General features: G+C 35.2%; 1 protein-coding gene across 3 annotated transcripts in view; it reads left to right on the forward strand.

The window, feature by feature from the left end:
• Window positions 1–15,165, forward strand: part of TENM1 (teneurin transmembrane protein 1) — an 805,114-nt gene that overhangs the window by 4,099 nt on the left and 785,850 nt on the right. For all 3 annotated transcript variants that reach the window (XM_059385607.1, XM_059385606.1, XM_059385608.1), the window contains exon 2: window positions 12,798–12,864. The gene's annotated coding sequence lies outside the window, so the exon portion shown is untranslated. The remainder of the gene's footprint in view (window positions 1–12,797; window positions 12,865–15,165) is intronic.

The following is a 15,165-nucleotide window of genomic DNA, read 5'->3' on the forward strand; positions in this document are numbered from 1 at the left end:
CATTTGCAGGCTCTGTGTATTAGGTTAAATCACTGTACTGAAGGTAGATTACTATTATTTTTCTTTCCCATGAAAGGTAAAACATTCTGAATCCTGGGTTAATACGTTATTTCTCTTTCTTTCTGTTATCCTGGCTTAATATATTATTTCTATTTCTTTCTGTTTTCCATTAATTTGTTTTAGAACTGAGGAAAGTAAATATCAAATAAATATCACCAGCTAGAACTGTGCTTAGTTTGACCAGATGAATGCTAGAAAAGGGTTCACACAGCTTTTGATTATTCCAATAACCTTGATAGTCCAACCATAGGTGTCTCTTCAGTATGTGGTACTCTGTTATGAAAATTATATAACGTATAAGGATTTTGTAGATTGCTAGATGCATGGAGGTACAATTTAGCAAGACCAAAAAAACTGCTTACATTTGGAACCCATGAAAAGTAAGGCTGAGGAAATTGGAATTTGATAGCATAAACTGAAAATTATTGTATAATAATATTTATATCACTTGGACTGCTAACATTTTTGTGTACAATCAAAGCAAACTAGTTTTAATTGGAGATAGTAAATATTTTTACAGTTGATGTTGGATCCCTAATATTTAAAAAATAATAATTTAGAGTTTGATAAATAAAGCCTGTTAAATTCTTATGTAACTTTAGGACTCATTTCTAGACCTGGAAGTATAATCTTGGATAATTTACAATTTTAAAAAAAATCCGACTTTTACTTCCTGTCCAAGCCTCCACTTTAGGTAAACAATAGCATATGGTGAAACATGCGTATATGCCAACTAACCACTACCTCTTGGATGATGTTTTCAATGTGATGTAATGATTCTGAAATATTGGGTTTTCCGTTCCCACCCTACTCTAACTGTATGAGCGGAGAAGTTAAGTGGAAAATGGAAATAGGAAAATGTGTTAAATACTCTCTTTTTATATTGGTAGATCACCCCCAGTGAAGGTCTTACTCTGAGCCCTCATACCTGTGTTTTTGTAGGTATGTGCCAAGATTAGTATTTTTTTTTCTGGGTGCTTATGACAGGTTTCTATGGCGCTGTCTCAAATATGTGAGTGAAAAGTTCCGTCAACCATCTAGCTGTTTGGGGTGATGCAAACAAACATCTGGTTGGTTGAGAGAATTTTTTACTTAGTCTCTGGATGTTTGGAGTCACTTAACAGGCTGATGAATCTTAATATCCATGCCCAAAACAGAAAGCAAAAATAAAATTAAATACTTTAAAATAATGTAGAGTACCTTATACACTCTCGGATTACTATAAAATACATAATGACTTGTATGCCATCCTAAATATACAGCCTTCTATGAAATGTGTAAGATGTTGCTTGTATCCCTTAGCAATTACAAAACAGAAACACACTGGCCTTTTCAACAAGCCAGGAAATTAAAAACTTTAGCTTCAATTCTATCTCCCCCCTACGCCCCCACTACTGATTCATCAGTTTAAAGAAATCAACTTAAAGAGTTTGATATGTTAGCTTCTTAAAATTTTCTGCACCTCATTTTCCACCGATTCTTCCACTGCCATGGAAACTAGACGGGACAGACAGCTGGGAGTCACTAATTCAGGATGGGAACCTGCTTGTTAATTTAATTTCATGCCAGCCTGTTGGTCCCTGAAAGTAACCGTAAAAGGCTGGGGGAATTGAATTTGCGAGCAATAAATGATTACGCAGAACAAAAATCAGTGCCATCTTTGTCATTTTCCTGAAGATCTTACCGCTTACCCTTTTTGTCCCCTACTCAAGCAGTTCTTTCAAAATAATCACAGAAATAGAGTCTTGATTTGTGCATTCCTGTTGGTATTTATGTGTGCTGCAGAGCATTTTAATTCTATGAGGACATTTACAGCTGCAAAATAGTTTCATAATAGCTATTATATTGAAAAAATATGTTCTTTCAAATAATGATTTTGTAGACTCTGAAGAAACCTAGTTAGTGATCATAGTAAAGTTAAATATAAATGATGCTTGAATATTCCAGTAGGACTGGTTATTTTTCCTTTCCAAATATAAAAACTATTTTATTAAAATATCTATGCCCCACTTGTTTTTTTTATTACAGAGACCAAATGGATTTGAAAACATTTATTTGAAATCTGTAAAACACTCATTTTACCCGTCACCATAAAGCATACTGATTGTTCTAATTTTAATTGACTAAGTTGTCACTTGATAAGTAGTCAACAATGAGGAAATTGCCTTTTAATGTTTCTCATATTCTGTTGTAACATTTTTGTGGCTGATTATGACTTACAAAATTGAATTTTGGAATCACAAACTCTAATATGAGCTGAATTGCAATCCATGTTAAGCCTTTTGCAATATTATCAGTTATGGGTCCTGATAAACTAATATTTTTTCCTGTGAATTTATGGCTATAAAAAAATTTCTATATTATGGCTAAGAAAGAGCGATTCCCCAAAAGGATTTTCGTGGTGAGAAAAGAAGGAAAATCTATATTTATACGTCATTAGAATAAGTGACCAGAATTTCAAAATATAAATATCCTAGGCAGAATTATTAATGATAGAATAAGGTAGTGATTTAAAAATAGAAAAAAATAAGAAAAATAGTATTTACATTTTTATATTTTAGGGAATATTGATGATATTGGTATTCATTTGTGGGATATTGAATTGCATATATTTTGTTCAGTGGTTTATTTTTGTTACGTAATCCATATTAGTGTGATATGAAAATACCTGAGTAAAACATGAAAAATGCAATCATCATCATTGAATATGTAGATTTCCTAGTATCTCTCTGTGTTCTTCTTCTGTATCATGTCCATTTCTTCTGGCCTTTCAGCAGATGCTTGGCATTTGGATGTACAATAGCAGTCAGTCATCTAAATGGTTCTAAATATCTGATCAATGAAATTTAGTTATTCATCCAAGTAATGTTCTGCTGTTAACACCTCAGTTTCCCTTTTGAAATTACTGTATATTTACTTTTCAGTTGTTTTCCTATTTAAATGTAAGGTTTTGTGAATATTTGGGATGCTGATGTAGTTGTATATATAAAACTTGCAGTAGAATCCCTATACGGTTATATCAAAGGAAATCCATTTTCATTTTAATGTTTGGAATTGCAGCTTAATGTTTTTAGCTGTCTGTTTGAATGAGAATTTTTAAAGCAGCCAAAATAAAAGCACATTGCATACTTCGGGGAAAATCTGATCATTAGCTAAGGTCAAGAAGAAAATTTCCCAGTTGCATGGTTTTGCCTAATTGGTGGATTCTAAGTGGTTATATTACTTCTCATGCCTCTGTCTGGTTTAGACACCTGTCAAACAGAAGATGACAGAATAGATGGTCAATTGGTTTATTAGGTATTATAATCTCTGTGTCCCAGCTGTATATAGGCATTTTAAGAAAACTCTTCAGTTGTTCAGAGAAATTAGAAAAAGATACTGCAGATGGCCTATCTCAATGATCCAGGTTTTTTCAGGTACATTTAAAATTAAATGCCCTAAGAGATGATTAATTCAGGGAAGTTATTGATAATGAACTCATCTTATGCTACACATCCTTTGCACCTATGATGATGCCTTATTAAAGGTGTCTCAATCTTGCTAATTACCACCTGTGTTTAAATATAGAGGTGCATAAATACACTACAACCACAGGGTGACTGGAAGCCTTCTAAATCTGCAGTGTTCCTAGCTAACTCAGTTCCTATCAACATAATGTTTCTGATCAACGTTTTGAATTTATACTCTTTGCATTACCTCCCTTTAGCATTAATGATTTTCTTTTTTTAAAGCTGCTCTTCTTAAAATTGCAAGCATTTGAGTGATATTGATGTGTGATCTCTTGCTCTATTAACTAGCCCCAAAATATGTTTGTATTTATATGTGAGGGGATGGGATTTTTTGCCAAAGGAATATTTATTAAAAAGTATATGTACATTTTTGACATGGATTTCACAAGCATCATTCACAAATACATACATCACTTATTTCCTTACTCTATACTTGAAATGAATATATCTTTGTGATTGTGACTGGTTATATGTTTAGAACTTTAAACAATGTAGGAAAACATTGACATCATTGCTATGCAAGTCAAATAAGAAACTCCTTTTGGAAATACAGTATTAATTTCACTAATGAGATCTAGTGACTTCTAAGGGAAAAGGCTGTGCAGCTGATTGGCCAATTGATACCTATAGCTTAGATTTGAGAAATCTAAGTGCCTTGAAATAACAATAAAGTCACTCTCATTTTCTCCCCCTTCTCTTTCTCTTTTCTTTCTTTCTAAGAATTGAGGTAGTGCATAGGTTTATGAAAAAGGAAGCTCTGAGACACTAAGTTTTTGTAGCAATTAATCTTTTTATTCTTTTTCTAAATCTGACCATTTCTTTATGTGTATCCTAGAGAATTCTAAATGTAATGTGAAATATTATTCTTTGTATTGTTTTTGGCTCATACATTTTTTCAATGATCCTGGGTAGAAGCTAAAATAATACACTAATTTCCTGGGTTGTTATTCTTTATTACAGATGTACTCTGTGCACATATCCATACGTTGTTGGTGCGTTTGTGATTTCATGTTTAGTGTAATAAAATGTCAACACTTAGGTGTGACACCATTTATTTTTGGTTTCAAACCTCTGAAGTGTTAACACAAGGGTGCTACATTTTTTTCATTGTTTTGTTCTTTTCCCGTATTTGAGATAGTGCCTTGATGAAACATTGGACAACTTGAGAAAGTGAGGTAATTTTAATGTAAACAATGAGAATTCAGTGCAACGGAAATATTTTAAGGGCATTTCAACACAGAATAGACAAAATTTCAGCAATATATTTCTGTAAAAAATGGAATAAAACATGTTTAAGAAATGTGTAAAACAGGAATAGATGTAATGAGAGAACACTGGTCCCAGATATTTAGCAAAATACTTGGGACTTCTTTGTTGTTGAAAAGGCAGAAAAAGAATCAACATTACAGAGACTTCTAGGGCAATGTGTATTGAAGTCTCAAGTCTTTTCTACGGAAGACTCTCTAGGTCTTATGGACTGCCCTCTTCTTTTCCTGAAGATTTCAGTATTACATGGGTTAGATTATACATCATAAAATAATCTTCATGAAGAAAAAACTTTGTCTTTTCATTTCTTCATTCACCAAAACTTTTTAAAAAGCCTCTGTTTACCCAGTGATAGAAGGACACTTTAAAAACTTAGATTCTAATGGAGGAGACAAACCTATATGCATATATTGTTATCTTGTAACCGATGCTCTAGAAGAGGAATAATGAGAATGTTTTGGAAGATCAAAGGTAGATATAGTTTTGTAAAGGATGTGTCATTTGAATTGGCTTAGTCAAGAGAATATGGCGAACCACATTTCATATGGGAAAGGATTGTGAAAGGGCACAAGGCTAAATTAGCAAGGGAGAACACCTACCCAGGGTAGTAGAGTTTCATTTTTTTTCCTATCCAGATGGGGAAATGGAGGTCAAGGTTAATGTCTTATTTTAAATCTATGTGCCTGACACACAGAAGATGCTTAGTATATATTTGTGGAGTGAATGAATGTATTAAGATTTTCCTGTATGGAGAGTTATACTGGAGAATGGTAGTTTCCCTGCCATTTATCCAAACTCATGCAATGTAGTATGTTGTAGCAGAGTCTATGGAATTAGATGAAAGGTTTTAAAGTGGGGAGAGGTCACCAGCTTTGGTTTTTAGAAAGATTGTAGGAAGAATGGTTTGAAGTGGATTAAGAGTAGTAGCATTGAGAGATTGAGAGACTCTGTTGCAACTGTGAGCAGTTATGAGAATAAGAACCAAGACAGTGACAGTATAGATGGGCAGTGGAGAATTCGAGAGCCTCTTATAAGGTAGCTTTAGTGGAATTTGGGAAATGAAAACATTTAGAGGGTGAGAGAGAGGGAGGAGTGACTTAGCGACTTTGACTTGGAAAATTAGGTAATGCCATTAAGCAATTTGGGAACATAGAAGAAAAAGTTTTGGTGAGGTTAATGAGGTCAGGTTTGTATTTATTTAATGTAAGACACCATCTAGACATCCAGTTGGAGATGGTTTGTAACAGAAGGAAATTACAGATCTGAAGATGAAGTCTGGAGGTAGATACTTGTGTGTCATTGGTCAGTGTAGTAGTCGAAATCATAGGGATAGGAAGGGGAGTTCTATAAACCTAGGGAGGGTTTATAGAGTAAGAAGAGAAGCAAGGGTCAAATCTTAAGAAACACTCAATTTAAGAGGTTGATGAAATAAGAGAAGCCTTCAGGGAAGTCACATTAAGGTCAGAGAGGTAAGAGGCAAACCAGAAAATAGTGAAATAGAAGCTAAGGGAAGAAAGGATTTTATAAATGCCATCTAGACAAACCATGAAAAGATTATTCACACAAGGAAATAAAAACGGCCAATAAATGTGAAAAAAGCTCAAACTTCAATAATAAAATTAAATGCAAATTAGAAACAAATACAAAGGTGGGTTTTTTTGTTGTTGTTAGTTTTGTAGGGTAATGCAAAGTGTGCTTGCTCGAGTACTACACCTCAGAGTCCTTGATTCATCTTTTTTCACACCTGACATCCAATCAATTAACAAATGTTGTTGACTATACCTTCAGATTATATCCTGTCTGAATCATTTTATCTTCCTTCATCACTAACACCTTAGACCAAACCACCATCATCTCTCACCTAGGATACTGAAATAGCCTCCTAATTGTACCCCTACATACATTTTTGCCCCTCCATAGTTTTTCACATAGCACCCTTTTATTTATTGTTTTAAAAGATTTTATTTATTTATTTGAGTGTGTGAGAGCGAGCATGGGGATGATGGCGGGAACGGGAGGGAGAAGTAGACTCACTGCTGAGCAGGGAGCTCAGAGCCTGGTAACTTGATAGAGGGCTCCATCACAAGGTGCTGGGATCATGACCTGAGCCCAAGGCAGATGCTTAACCCACTGAGCCACCCAGGTGCACCCAAGGTGATCCTTTTAAAACATAAATAAGACCTTCTGATTTTCCCTCTCTTTTCCCTCCAATAGCTGCCTTCTTCTCACACTTAAAATAAAATTTAAAAAATAATTTAAACATCTTTGCCATGGTCTACAAGACCCTACATGATTTGGTCTCTATTGGGCCTCACATCTTACTATTTTCCCTACCAAAACTTGGTCATAACATTCTAGTTACACTTTCCCAACACGCCACGCTTTTTTATTTCTCAGGGCCTTTGCACTTGCCATTTCCACTACCTGAAATGAATTTTCTCCAAGATTTCTATAAGCTTACTTTCCTGCTTCATTCAGCTCTTTGATCAAATATTTTTTAATCATAGAGACCTTCTTTGGCCATCTTATGTAATGAGTCCTGTCATGATTCTTCATTTTCTATGCCTTTATATGCTTTTATTTTTCCTCATACTTTTCGTTACTATCTGGTATCCCACTGTACTTTTGTTTATTTATAATTTGTCAAATCTACTAGCATATTAGCTCTATGAGGGCATGGATTTTTATGTCTGTTTTCTTCACTACTTATTCGTATCACCTAGCACAGTGCCTGGTACATGGTAGGTATTTAATAAGTAGTGGTTGAGTAAATGCATGAATATAAGGACATGATGAAATGTTTGTTGGTCTATATTTGGCAGTTTGAAGGAAAAGCCTCAAAAATGCTCATATCCTTTTGACCCAATAATTCTACTTCTGAGAATTTGTCCTAAAGAAATAATGCAAAGCACAGAAAAAGCTTTATTTGCAAAGATTTTCACCATAAATTATTTGTAATAGTGGAAAAAAATGAAGGAACCTAAATGTTCAACAAGGGAATTGCTAAGTGATTTATGGTATACCGAGACAATGTAATATTTTATGGCCATTAAAGATGATGTTTGCAAATATTTTATGATAAAAGGAAAATGTTTATGTTATGCTATCAAGTATTAAAAGAGGATACAAAATTATATTTACCCACTATGTAAGAAAGGGAAAAAAAAAAAGACTGGAAAACCATGCACAATAGTGCTAAAAGTGATTATGTCTCCTTGAGGGAGGTGGGTATTAGGTGATTTTTTTTCCTTTATATCTTCTCTATTTCCCAGATTTTCTACAGCAAGTCTGTATGACTTTCATTGCAGAAAAATCCATTTACAGCATATCTGGGTGGCCAGTCAGTTAAGCGTCTGCCTTCAGCTCAGGTCATGATCCCAGGGTCCTGGAATCGAGCCCCACATATGGGTTCCTGCTCATGAGGTGTCTGCTTCCCCCTCTACCTGCTGCTCCCCCTGATTATGATCTCTCTGACAAAAAAATAAAATCTTCCTTTTATAACATTTTTTTTTAATTTTATTTTTTCAGTGTTCCAAGATTCATTGTTTATGTACCACACCCAGTGCTCCGTGCAATACATGCCCTCCATAATACCCACCACCAGGCTCTCCCAGCCCCTCAACCCCCTTCCCCTCCAAAATCCTCAGTTTGATTCTCAGAGTTCACAGTCTCTCATGGTTCATCTCCCCCTCTGATTTCCTACAACTCACTTAATAAAATCTTTTTAAAAAGAAAAATAAATTTACAAAACAAAGAGGAAACAAAAAACACAAAAATAAATATTGAACCTTAAAAGTGAGGTTTAGGGGTGCCTGGATGGCTCAGTGGGTTAAGCCTCTGTCTTCAGCTCAGGTCATGATCCCAGGGTCCTGGGATTGAGCCCCCGCAGCGGGCTCTCTGCTCAGCGGGGAGCCTGCTTCCTCCTCTCTCTCTCTGCCTGCTTGTGATCTCTCTCTGTCAAGTGAATAAAATTAAAAAAAAAAAGTGAGGTTTAGGTAGTAAATAACAAAGAGGATAAACCTGGTCTCCTTGAGAGGCGGTGCTAGAGGGAGAGGAATATACCAGCTGTAACTGGGGCCAACTGTTCTCTGGCTGCTTCATTCTGAAGAGATCTACCGACAAGGAAAGTAATTGAGATCTACTGATCCAATCTAGTCTTTAGTCATTGGAGAACCAAGGAATGCTGAGTTTTCCTGTCAGGATTTGAACAAGATGTTCAAGGGAGATTAGGCAAGTTAAGACTTCATATTGCTGTGGAGAGCACTAGCAATTTGCTTCATGTAAAACAGGAGTGATTACTCACTATATTTCTTCATGTCATGTAGTAAAAACAATTAAGTGAAGTTAGACTATAGATTGCTTGGCTATTCAGCCACAGTCCCCTCTAATGGAAGAGAAGAAAAATAGCATTGACAAGTTTTGGCAGGTCTCATCATTAGAAATGCCCATATTGCCAGAACAAAAAGAAGCTGCAGCCAATAATGTAAACCAAGAAGTTCTCTAGGCCCCAAGGAAGAAAGTGACAATACAGAGTGCTGCAGCATTAATTGTCTGAGAGTACTGATCATTGTAATGGGGAAACTGTCTCTGCTATTAACACAATTATTTTCTACAAGGTCTTGGGTAAACGTCCCATTAGAAAAATGATAGGGCTTTTGAAGTATGTGTAGCAAAATGTAAAGATATACTCATTAGTAAAATGAAGTGTGACCTATATGCAGCCCAAAGTCCCTTGAAAACAGAAAGTGTTAATAAGTTGTTATAGTTATAATTAGTATATAATTGAATAATTATTGAAAACAAGTAAAAAATGGCCCATTTCCTAAACAAATAGGAGTTAACACTTTTTAAGTGCATCTGAGAAAGATATCTATCCATACACACATGTATGCATATTTTAATAAATGTGTGTTCATATATATAGATGTATTTTTTGAACCAGACTCTTAGACAATTCTTTTATTCATTTACCTTCAATTTATGCATTTCATCTCCACAGCCAATATCAGATGATGGTTTCATTTTAAGAGGCTGAGAACTGAAGAATGTAGAATATTATTCTCTATGTAGGACCAAACAAGAGGCAGTGGCACTAATTAAAGTGTGAGTTAGATGAACTCTTAATGAGCTGTTCAGATCTGACTTTAGGACTTTGCTTGCAGGCTCTAGCCTATTTTCAAAACCAATAGTCAATAGTGTGACATGCATTTCTAACATTTGTGGCTCCTGCTGTTTTTGCCTCCGGTGTGCATTATTTGGTTGTGTTCAGTGATGGTCCTGTCAAACTTTCTTACTTTTTTTTTTTTTTCCTAAAGGGTAGCTGGCCCACATGCAGTATTAAGACAGTTAGCAGTTTCTTTTTTGGAATGAATTCTTGAGTGAAATAAAGAGGTGAAAGGTGAGGGAAGTGGTACATGTTTGAACTGGTAAGTGATGGCAAATGACTTGGGGTATCGTATATAGATCTATGTATGAACTGGCCTTCTTTAGTCATAAATGGGAAGGATATCTTCCTGAAGGCTCCAGTTTGAAGTTTGAGAAGTGAGCAGAGAAGAGCTAAATCATTTCAAAGCCCTCTTGCTTCCCAGTCCTCTGTGTATCTCAGTGAGGCAAAATGCTCCATATAGGACAGTTTATTTATTTAGATTTTATTTATTTATTTGACAGAGAGAGATACGTTGAGAGAGGAACACAAGTGGGGGAAGTGGAAGAGGGAGAAGCAGGTTTCCTGCTGAGAATGCAACCCAGATGTGGGGCTCAGTCCCAAGACCCTGGAACGATGACCCCAGCTGAAGGCAGACATTTAGTGACTGAGCCACCCAGGCATAGGGTGGCTCATCATCATTTCTAATGATGAGACCTGCCAAAACTTTTTAAAGCATTTTTTGCTAACCTCCTTGCAGAATCACCCTGATGGGTATGAAGCCAATTTCTACAGACTTGCTTTCGTATATGTGGCAAAAGAGCCAGAAATACTTTTTTGTAGTCTAGATCTAAGTACTTTCTGAAATGTCTTCCCTTGAAAGATTCTAACTTAACGCTGTTATGGAACCACATGAACACTTGAGCAGAACTATGTCTTTTTTGAGCAACATTAACAGTGATGAAAAATGTACATCAGGCAGTTAGATTGCAACTAATCAAGAGCACTACTTCAGTCTATTAGGAATGATAGTATATATAATAATATATATATTATATTATACTATATAATATATATAGTATATTGGATATGGCGATCATTAGTATTAATATAATACTCTATTATTATCATTACAAGTTCACATAGATGATCTTTGTCAAAGGTGACAATAATGCTATTGACCTACATTTTTTTAAAAATTGCATTTAGATATTCTGTCATGATTTACTGTGCAGAAATTTTTAAATTGTTTGCCCTTATTACTGAGATTTTGCCTCAATATAAAAAGAATAGGTTTGGGGAATACTTGATTGATAAATTGGGGCCATAAGGTTAATTGATATCAATCATAAAATATTGGAATACTAAAGTTAAAAGTTTTTGTTTTCCTTTTTCTTTTGTGTTAATTCACCATACTGCCTTTTCTAAAATGGATTTTTGAAACCTTTTTAAATTTGTTTCATTTTCTAAAATTTATATTTCAATTAGTTAATGTGCAATGTAATACTAGTTTCTGGTATACAGTATAGTGATTTAACACTTCCATACAACACCTAGTGCTCATCATGACAAGTGCCCTCCTTCATCCCCACTCCCTATGTCTCCCATCTCCCCACCCACCTAAAATGGGTTTTTGGAGAATTTAAAGCATAGTTTTTTATGTATGAGTCATATATGTTTGTTATAGAAAAATTAGAAAATACGGACACACAGAAAGACAAAAATCATATATATATTACATACATATATGTCTGTTTTTTAAAAGATTTTATTTATTTATTTAACAGAGATAGAGAGAGAGAGAGAGAGAAAGAACACAAGCAAGGGGAGTGGGAGAGGGAGAAGCAGGCTTCCTGCTGAGTAGGGAGCCCAATGTGGGATTCTATTCTAGGACCCTGGGATTGTGACCTGAGCTGAAAGCAGACGCCCAACGACTGAGCCACCCAGGCGCCCACATATATGTCTTTTTTAAAGCCAGACTCATGTAATTACTTTATAATGTGCTTTTTAAAAATTTATCAATATATTGTTAACACTTCTGTGTCAATAAAATATGTATACACACAAACACATGTGTGTATATGTATGTAGAGAGAGAGACATGTATCTCTCAAGTTGGGTGAAATGGTAGGGATTATTATAGGACATATTTCCTGCCCTATTGCCCAGCACCAAGTGTAGCCCATCAAGACATATAGTTAATTTTATAACTGTCATGAAGAAAGTCACGTGAGACATTAGAAAAATGACTGAGCTGAAAGTGAGGGGACTTGGATTCTAATCCTTGCTCTGCCACTAACCACAAATGTGACCCTGTGCAAGCCATTTTACCTCTCAGTCTGTTTCTTCAGGGTTGTTTGGAGGATTAAATGAAATGTGTATGTGAATGTTTCTGGTAAACTATAAAGGACTATTTTAGTATAAGAAATTTAAATTACTATAAAATATTTATATTGGTGAAAATTCCTTGAAATTGTGGGCATTTCATCTCAAAATGAGTGGTATATTGAACAATAATTGAATACTGTTAAGCTGGGACAGTCTTTGTGGGTGAGAATTCCATAGACCTTTAGGTATACACATTGTTAATTAAAAAATTCTTCATTAGCAACATAATATGATTGAAGTTTCAAGCAGACCTTTTAGGAGACTGACCCCATTATTCTTTGTGAATTGCAAAATGAAGTCTTTCATTCACAACCCCCATGCCTCCTCCCACCCCAGCCTCTCCTGTGTCTCTTCCTTTCCCTCATAGAAGGACTGCTTTGGAACTGCTTGTACATATGTTTGAAGGATAATTTGGCCTAATTTGTTTACAGGAATTACAAGGGTGACCTTTATTCAGCTGTCTCCTTTTTGATTCCCATAACTTCTGGATCTATCAAGGTATGTGCATTCTACACTGAAATTTACTTGGGGGAATTGAACATTTTGTTGCATACTGTGAAAGGAATGGAATGTTGTATTCATTGAGTGTCATATAGATGAAATGCATTATTTTAAACCCTTAAAATGGCCATGGTGTAGATAAGTTTGTGTCTGTGCTCCATAACTGTTAAGAGAGTTTTTGCAAAATCTAATATGCAAACTATCCTACATATTTGAATGAAACTGTGACCTTTTCTATATACAGCTGCTAAAACCAAGAGACTCCTTCACTAATGGGTGTATCTGCAGAGTACAAGGACCAGTAGTGGCAAATGAGGATGTCTGGAAACTATTTAGTAGTTCTTGTTGACTGCAAATAAGCATGGCATTTCTCCATATTAATGGAAAAAAAATTCATTCAGAGAATTTTACAGACAAAATAAATATTTGTCTCCTGAAATGAATGTTTTAATTTTTTAGGAAATTCTCAAGTAAAATATCTGTATTGACATGGTATTGCATTCATTTAGTCACCCTTACGCCCTTCTTTTCATCCATCCCTCTACCAGTCTATATGCACAATTAATATTTATTGTGCAACTACTGGGCAAAAATTATTGTGCCTTTTATTTTTGTAAATGTACCAAAGTAGATAGAATTCATCTGGAATATTGAGAAAGCAATTGCTTCTCTATTCAGTACTCTAGTAGAAGGAATATGCAAGAAAATGTAGCAAGGTGGGGAGACTTTAGGTTAATCAAAATCTAAACTTACCTGAAAGACTTCCCTCATTGACTTTCATTCTTACTAAAATTACTGGTCGAAAAAAAAAAAAAAATTGGTCAGGGCGCCTTGGTGGCTCAGTGGATTAAAGCCTCTGCCTCCAGCTCCAGTCATCCCTGGGTCCTGGGATGGAGCCCCGCATTGGGCTCTCTGCTCGATGGGGAGCCTGCTTCCCCCTCTCTCTGTCTGCCTGCCTCTCTGCCTACTTGTGATCTCTGTCAAATACACAAATAAAATCTTTTTTTAAAAAAAGAAAAGATTATTTTTAAAAATTGGTCAATATTCGGTATGTAGTAAGAAATAGAGAATATTAGTTTTTTCCTTTGGTACCTATATTTGGTAGTACTACACATTATTCAAATATGATTCTCATCCCAACTTGTAAAGAAGTCAAAAGGATGATCTGAATTTTTGATAAGTCTTTGGAATCACTTGATACTTTAAAGTATGTAAAACAATGAGATTACATAAATAATGAAACACTTAAAATCTTGGAATTTGCATTGTCAATTGAAAATATAGTACAAATATGTTAAGTTTTTTTTTTTAATTGGGTTCCAGTTAATTGAGATTAGTCTGTAATGGGAATTTCAAATGGATTTGTCAGTTTTAACAATGCATGTAGTTCCATTTGCTATTCTTCTTGAGGTACTGCCTTTAGGGAATTGCTGGAAAGTTTTGATCGCTATAGGAAAAAAAGTATCAGAAAATAAATGACAGAATAAAAAAGAAATTCACTAAGGAAGGAAGTCAAGATTTTTGTCTTTTGTATCATTTGTGAAAATAAGGCTCTTAATTTGGGAATTGTGAGTCTGCCAGTGTGTAATATTAACTGAAAGGTATTTTTTCATACTTAAGAAGGCTTAAGTATGTGAAAAATGATAGTCTTCTTAATCTTATGTGAATGAATAGATCAGAATGGAGGAAAAATGCCTAAAAGGCCAAAAGAATGCACATTTATGAAAATAATTGGCACTAAATATTTAAAAGGTTCAGAGAGCAGCTAGTTTTCCTCCCTTAGAGAGACAACATGGTATATTAGAAAAGCTTTTGCCTGTTAATCAGAAAATCTGGGCTCTGCTCCCAGTCTTATACTGCTGATATGGTCCTCCTCGGGTCACTTTTCCACTCTGAGCCTTGGTTTTCTCATATCTATAATAAAAACTTTGGATAGCTCTAACTTTCTTACTCCTCAGTCTATGATTTTTGGGAAGTTAAGGACTCCTCAAGTGTGCAAAATGGAATCAAGGCCATAAAACTGGAATACATATATCAGTTGTTAAAAAGATTTCTGCTTATTTAAGTGTTTTAGTGCATTGGTGATAGACATTTATTTATGTTTTATGTTAAAGTAATTGTGTTTCCTGGGGCACCTGGGTGGCTCAGTAGGTTAAGCCTCTGCCTTTAGCTCGGGTCATGACCCCAGGGTCATGGGATCGAGCCCCACATTGGGCTCTCTGCTCAGCAGGGAGCCTGCTTCTCCCCACTCTCTCTGCCTGCCTCTCTGCCTATTTGTGATCTCTGTCTGTCAAATAA

The sequence above is a fragment of the Mustela nigripes genome, chromosome X, assembly GCF_022355385.1.
Source record: "Mustela nigripes isolate SB6536 chromosome X, MUSNIG.SB6536, whole genome shotgun sequence".
NCBI classification, from domain to species: Eukaryota; Metazoa; Chordata; class Mammalia; order Carnivora; family Mustelidae; genus Mustela; species Mustela nigripes.